The 7,692-nt window shown below is 43.7% G+C and overlaps 1 long non-coding RNA gene across 1 annotated transcript; it reads right to left on the bottom strand.

Moving 5' to 3' along the window:
- Positions 1–777: 777 nt before the first annotated feature.
- Positions 778–6,070, bottom strand: LOC146193394 (uncharacterized). Its single transcript, XR_014706450.1, has 2 exons — positions 5,712–6,070; positions 778–973 (listed from the first exon to the last, which is right to left on the bottom strand). It is a non-coding gene; the product is annotated as an uncharacterized LOC146193394 (long non-coding RNA).
- Between the last annotated feature and the right edge of the window lie 1,622 nt (positions 6,071–7,692).

Consider the following 7,692-nt stretch of genomic DNA (forward strand, 5'->3'; position numbering starts at 1 on the left):
TCTCTTTTTTACCATCCTCACAACCGGCACCCTCTCCTGCAACCTCTTTCAAGAATGTCCCGTCGACTTAATCACAGTCACCCGATAAATATGATTTTTGGCCGCACTGCAGCAATGAATAACCCCTTTTTTCCAGATGCAATAGCCCAATGGAATGCTCTACCGGACGTTATTGCTTCATGCAAAGATCGTGACATTTTCCGAGCAAAACTAACGAGTCACCTTCAGGGTTCTATTTGGCAATGCACACTAGTCTACTCTTGTATATATTGTCACTGTTTGTTTGTTTCGATTTCTTTCTTTTGTTTCGTTTCTTGAACTGGTGTTGGTATGCTGTTATGCAGTGTTATTGCCACCGCCTTATGTAATGCCCTCGGGCCTTTAAGGCTTCAATAAATGAAATGAAATGAAATATATCGGAGTCTCAAGTGCAGTGCAGATGTAGTACGGATGGATATATCGCTTTTCTGGATGTCATGTGCCTTTCGACCGATACCACGCCTTTGCACATATTCACCACTGCGCTAGAGTAGGAAGTCTCCAGTGTACAACTATCAATGGCTCTTCCCTACATATCAGTCTCCGTTATTTTTCATTAAACCACCTGTTTGTGGTTACCATAGGCAAACATTATTGCTGAGGGCGGTCCCAGTACTTGTGTCATTTTAAGCATCAAATGCTCAAAATTTCATCCTAAAAGAGTGCAATCACAGTGAAGTGACGAATATTTGTTAAAAAAAAAAGAGATGTGATGAGAAATATTTTATTCAAGTGGGATTTTTAAGTTTTATGAATGGCTTTACAGATCTGTCCCGTTTGGCGCTGATCATCTGCAAGCCGCAGGCTTTGCACAGATGTCTTTGTGGTGGCGGACGGTTGGGATGAGGTGAAGGTCATGGCGAAGGTTCTCTGCAGTCGGTGCCGCTTTGCTGACGACTAGCCGTGGTGGTGGAGTATGTGAAGCTTCTTGAGGCTAGAGGTACAAAAACATTGCCTTGTTACAGGATGTAAAATTGAGGGACTCGCTCCCTTAAATTGATTTCAGAAAAATGCTACCTGCTCGTTTTTAAAATATTTTCTGTATTGAATTTTAGAGCGGAATCTAACGAGCGCTTGCGAGTTGACCTATTTCTATAAAGATTAGACATTAATGGTCGTAATTGATTTTCGTTTCCGAGTTTCTTAATTACGCGCTTTCTGTGAGCACCAGGAAGGCTGCGTGAAACATGAAGCCCTTATCGACGTCGTAGACGAGAAAAACGCTTATGTCTTGACGTATCCTAATCTTTCCTCTCTAATAGCCATTCATAATGTGCCACATTCAAACTAGATATCAGCAGTACCTGTATATTCTAAAAAATGGCGCTTAAAACGCGATGAGGCCCAGATGTTCGGATTTAGGCGGATCAAAAGTGCTTAAAAAAGGTCAGTATACTGAAAGCCTGCAGCCTCTCAATGTGCATAAGGTAAGAAAAAACCTTTGCCCTACTTTATGAGCGAATTTAATTTTTAGAGAGGAAGCAAGGGTTTCATCATAAGCAAAAGAGAAGAAAAATCCCCTCACTCTGATTTATTTGGCAAAAACAGTATTACGATTTTCCGTTTCTTTTATTGATGTTTCTGTGGCACGTAGTGTCACTTTGACCGCTATGAAAATGTCATACCATTTAAACGCGTGCCAAGTTTCACAAGCGCCTAATATCTGGGCGTGCCAGGAACGGTGGCATGTAGAGTGAAAAGAAAACGGCTTGCAGAAAAGACAAGAACACATCTCAAGTAGGCTCTCCTTGATATTGAATTGTACATGGTCAGGTTACTTATTCATGTTTAGAAACAGCCTCTTCATAACTTTCTGTGGAACAGTGGACAATGCCTACGTCGCGCGTTAGAAGTGCAATAATTCTATCCTAACTAGAAACATGGCGTATACAAATTTCTGAAATCTCGGAAATTATGTGTGCGCTCATTTATGTGTACGCTCAGCACCAAAGATTTCCTTCCACAGGTTATCTTTGAAATGAAGAGTTATAGACTAATAATAAATAAGGAAAGTACAGGTGATACTAGAGAACCAGTAATAAGTAAAAAAAAAATAGTTTTCGTACTTTAATAAGCCTTTTAAAGAGTACACGTACTTATAGTATTTTTCTGAATTACGCCTACGTAAGTGCGGCTTTCATACATAACAATGAATAATTTTGGTTTACCAAAGAATTTCAAGAAACCATAATATAAGCATCCATGTGTAATTAAAACAACATTACTACGTGATTTTTAACTGTCCGGAGGTTCTATTTCGAAAGCTTCCAGAGACGTGCATGTGCGTTTAGCACTAATGGATCTTACAGCTTGGCGGGCATCGTATATGATATCTGGCTTATTAGGCATGCACTTAGTTAATATTAGCTAATTGGTGTTTTTATTTATGATTTTTGAGGACAGTAAATTATTCTGAAATTGAAGGCCGGCACCATTATACGTGAACCCATTCTTAAATTTCCTAAACGACAAAAACGGCAGTCTGGCGTAAAATATTTAATGTTAAAAATACGCGTCAGAAAGCTTCTTGAGTTTTCTTTCCTGCATTCCATATTTCTATAATGGCGTTTATACGCAAGGTAATGCCCACAAAATCAATTTACCTGTTTCTATGTCATCAGATACGTAAACAGCGTCTGTATTTTCGGCGAATTACATGCGGTAGACGACCCCTTCTAAATGCTGAAAGCCAACTTAAGCAATTTTCAATTGCGTATATAAAGTTCAATTTTTTCATCCCCACTGCCATTTTCAAAAATTCAAAACGGGTCCCAACTTTCTTATCGCTGAAATTCGGTTGCGCAATATAATTAGCGTGCTATTGGCAAAAAAAAAAATTATGTAGTTAGGTAAGTTTCATCATTCATCACAATATCAAGAAATCTTTTGTGAGGTACGTGATGTCTGCCGTGCTGTAACAACCATCTGCACCAACAGCACAGGCTTATGTGTCGCAGTTCATGAATGAGAAGTTCGCAGATGGTTGAAAAAATAATCCTGTGCAAACGCAAGCTCTGTAGTTTTCTCAATTTGGCGTTAAATCTACTGCGCTAAGAAATGTTCTAATATGGGTGAACGGCTCCACGTGAATGAAATGAGCACACGGGTAGAATAAAGTGCTAGTTTACTTCTGCCCTCAATACTACAAACGTATTAATTCATGCATGCGTGTAGAGCCACCGCGCAAACAGCTAGTTTCAAAACAACGGTGGTAAAGGGTGGACCACGAGTGCTCCGGACTCGTCCCGGAAGTGGTCTCCTACATGAGCCACGAAACCAGGAGCCAACTATGCTAATTAACGCGTAGCTGGTTGATGGTACTGGTAAGCCGTATAATATTATACTTCGAGCTACGTACTTGCCACCGGAGAGCAAGGCATAAACATCCCGAAGGTAGTGCAACAATTTAATTTCAAATCTGCAATGCGAAACAGCTTCATTGCACATGACCTGACCTTTACAACAATCATAATCACATCAGGGAGTATACCAATGATGCAAATTTGCATTTTAGATCGCGTGGAGCATAGAAAAACATACATTTAAATATATTGCCAAGTCGAGTAGAAGGAAATTGCTAAGTGCGATGGTTTTAGCAGTTAATGTTGTTCAACGGGCGCCATCGATATATTATCACCCACGAAAGAGGCAGCCTATTGCTTGGGAGCTTGCTTATTCCGGTTGCGTGCCGTTCCAGGAAGGGGAAGTTGTTCGGTAAAAAGAAACACAGGGCAAGAGGAGAATCCGCTAAGCGCGTACTCACACGCAAGACGCCACTCAAGCATAAGCCATGGCTACGTGAGCGTGAAGCAGTCCCTCCCCGCTTCCTCCCCCCCCCCCCTACTTTTCAAAGACCACATCAATTGTCCTAGTCTCGTGACTGAACCAGGTAACTATTGTCTCGTAATTGGTGTGCAGGAATCGGAGAGAAATCGATCCTGTTCATGCAGCGTTGAGGACTTCCCTATGCTGTGACATATCTTATTCAGTGCTTTGCAAATATGTGCTTTCAACAGGTTGGCACTAGGAACTGCAACGTGTTTCAGAGAAATAAACTTTTGCATTCAATTGCTTTCATGAAACTAGAAGATCGGTAAATGACCGCGTTTTTTTTTTTTCGTATGAGACAAGCAGATTTAAACAAGTCCTTAGGAACCAATTAGAAGAATATCTTATTCATTTTTGTTACACACGTGCGGGAAACCAATTTTTTTTCCAGTGAGCTTTAAGTCTGATGATGTGCATGAATGGAATTAACGAAATTAACTCTAGAAAGAATCTTGCGGAGCAGCAGTCTTTTAAAAATGATAGATAGTACATGCAAATTTAAAAATAAATGAAAATGACTCGTGAATCATTTCTGCCTCGCTTCCTGAAGTATAAAGCACGCATTACAAACGTGAGATAAGTGAACACTGACATAGTCGGTAAATATTATCAAAGTCGGCACTCATGTCAGCGAGCGACCGAGGAGAGGGAGGCATTAAAAATTACATATGAGTGCTGATGACAACAATATGTCATCTTATTGGCTTGTATACCTCATACATAATGTAACAATATTGTGGCGTATGCTTTGAATAAACTCATTCTACCTTGGAGCCCTTCACTTATAAGAATATTCTCGGATATTATAAGACTCCGAGCAAGTTACACCAGTATAATAAAAATGGTAATGCGTGTGAGGAAACTATTCTGCCGACTCTCCCCTTTGGGAGCACGTTCGCTGTAAGCAGTTGTGCTGGTTGTATTTCGATTCTTCCTGCTGCAATGCAAGACTGTCCTCTTCTACTTACATTTGTCCACTCCGTGGTAGATATGTATTAGCACATAGTCAAAGATCAATGCAAAGAAATGATCTGACCTATCAATATAATCACCAGGTGAAAATATGGTTAAAACACATGCGGATATCTACACCTTCGGGAGAAATTGTAGCAGTCATTTAAGCCGTTTTTCAGATTCCAGATATGTATTCTCCTAATTTGCTGAGCATGAGGGAACCACAACCTGCCGGCGTTACTCCTCTCCTCGTTTGACTATACGGAGACCTAAATGAGGGACAACAAGCCTGATGGTCTACTACCACTCTCCGTGTTAATTTTAGTAATCTGAAATCGAAAGTATGAGTCATGGTTGCCTGCCTGCGGTCGATACAGCTTTCAAATGACTTCTCCTGGACATCCCTGACGCAGCGATGGGAAACTTGAGTGGCTTCACTACTGCGAAACGATGAACGTGACGTTAAGTGGCCTAATAAAGCGTGGAAGGCGCATAAAAAGCACGCGGAGGTTTAAACATGTCTAACCAACTCGCCCAAACGCTGCCATTATTGAACTAATAAAGCGCTTTGAAATTCACGGGGGCCGACTTCCATCAACACGCCGGCCGCTAATACGTTTACGACACCCACACAACGTCCAAGGGGAGAATATTGCCTCGATCAAGACGACTGTACTTTGATAACAAATGCAAATATGCAGAAAGGGAGCGCCCACTACCGCAGCACAGATGAATTACCATTGATTGATTTCAAAGCATCGAAGGACTCGAAACTTCGTGATTATTGTTAGCGTAATAACGTGTTGTCTATATAATTGCTCTTAGAGGTTCAATCCTCATGTTCATGTTTTACTGCACGTAGATGGCGGCTTCACAGCCAGATTACTCACTGCTTCAGGTGCTTAAGAACGAGCAGCTTCTTCAGCTTGTGTTTGATGAGCCAGTAGTGATGGTGATGATGCGGCTCCGCAAAGTGCACCAGCATCAGCAAGAACAGGATGACGAAAAAGAGGATAAGGTATTTGTTCCAGACCATCGTTTTGCCTACGCCGAAATCAGGCGGTTTGACAAATGTCCACTCCTACTACTATCGACCTACAACTGTCGACCAGATGCTCTTCACCGATTATCCAGGCCCGATCAAGTGGCCGTCACGACTGTCCTCTTCTGGCCGGCAGAGCGCAGGTCTTCACTCTGACGGTGTCTTCAAGCAGACTGGCTGCTCCTCCGAGTTCGCTGGCGACTTCTTTCCCCCTATCTAAGGCGCATGATGGTGATGCTGTGCATTAGCCTAACCCCTTTTATGCCTTCCCTCTCCTTCGCTCCTTGTTTCGCCGGCACGTACACGGCGGAGAAAGTGCCGTTGTGGAGAGGGTCGCGTGGTTCTTATCGCAGACCTGACTGTGTCCGACGCCTTCCGGTTTGACGACCGAGGCGGCATCGGGGACGCGCCCAGAACGAGATTGCGCTCGTTGCTGGAGAGATTGGATGAACAAATGAGAAAGGAGTGCGGAGGCGAGAGGTGTAGGTGTTTGTCTTGGGTGCGCGAGGGCTCGGCGGCACTGCAGGTCTTTTGCCACGGCACCACGCGTCTTCTGTTGGCGCACGCCGATCGGTCGCCGGTCTGGATTCCCGCGGCGAACCGGTGGACGCTCGCTGTTCAGGTCACACTCTCCCATTTCCCCTTCCTCTCTTGCGCTTCGCGACCACGCAACAGCGGAGCCTCTATTTTGTTCCGGAAAGAGTACCATGCTCGTTGTTAGTTCGTTGGTCTCTGCAGGCAGGCACGAGTTTGGAGTGTTCCCGTGATGGTCCAGTTTCGTTCGCAAAGTGGGTGTGCTGGGGGATGGCAGGAAAAGTAAATCTGCGGCCTACGCCTGTGCCGGATTATGTGCGCGGTATTACGACTTCCTAGCGCTGGGATGGGCCGCGCGTAATTCAGGCTACCGCGCGGAACACACCCACTATATCAAATAGAACATGTTTCGAGTGGTCGCTGTGTTGGTGCTTTTCCATGCACAGGCGCTATGCTAATGCTGTGACCGAAAAATGTGTCCAAGATGAGAACACTTTTATTTCAAGGTGCTCCGGGCCTTAATTTTCGTTTCAGACACATTGAAACGAGTTTACTACACACAATGAAATCAATCAAATTCCCTCCATTGCACACGTAAACTGACGTATTTATTCTACAGGAAAAAACACGCATCCGTTCAAGCCCTGAGCAATGAAATTAAATACTTTTCTACCTAACATGAGCCAGGAAGAGGCGGAGAGCTGGCCGTGAAGAGGCTGCCGGCACCACATGCGAACACCGGCTGCTGCAGAGTGTGGCATCCCGGGGTAATCCAGACACGTGGACATGCCGGCCTGGTTGATATATGCCACAGCTGATGCTAATTTATAGGAAAGCCGATGTCACTATGTCGCCAATTGCGGCGTCCGTCCCTTCGTTTTTCACACTTGGCTGCTCTGTGCGTATGACTCGCCAGGCGGTCTGAAGACCTCACTAACGCCGAGACGAAACTCAGACAAAAGAGGAAGTTCTAAGAAGTGAAGTTTACAAAAAAACGCTTAGGCGGCCTAATTGCTAGTATGATGCCCGATTTAACTAAGCCCACTGATGCATCACAGGCGGAAAGCAAACAAAAGCTCTTCTATTTGAATTGAGGAATTGGTAGTAGGGAATTTGTTCGGAATATATTTACTCGCCAACTATTGTGGCACGTCTTCTTTTCAAATGAGTCGGTTTTCGACAACTAACGTTTCACTTTGCTTCTCACGGAGGCATGGTAAAGAGATGACAGGAAAGTATTTAGATACCCAGCTGACACCTTACATTTGATTCGACAGTAACGTTGGTGCCGGAGT

This window comes from Amblyomma maculatum, chromosome 4 (assembly GCF_055883805.1).
Source record: "Amblyomma maculatum isolate TAMU_Amacu chromosome 4, ASM5588380v1, whole genome shotgun sequence".
Lineage (NCBI taxonomy): Eukaryota > Metazoa > Arthropoda > Arachnida > Ixodida > Ixodidae > Amblyomma > Amblyomma maculatum.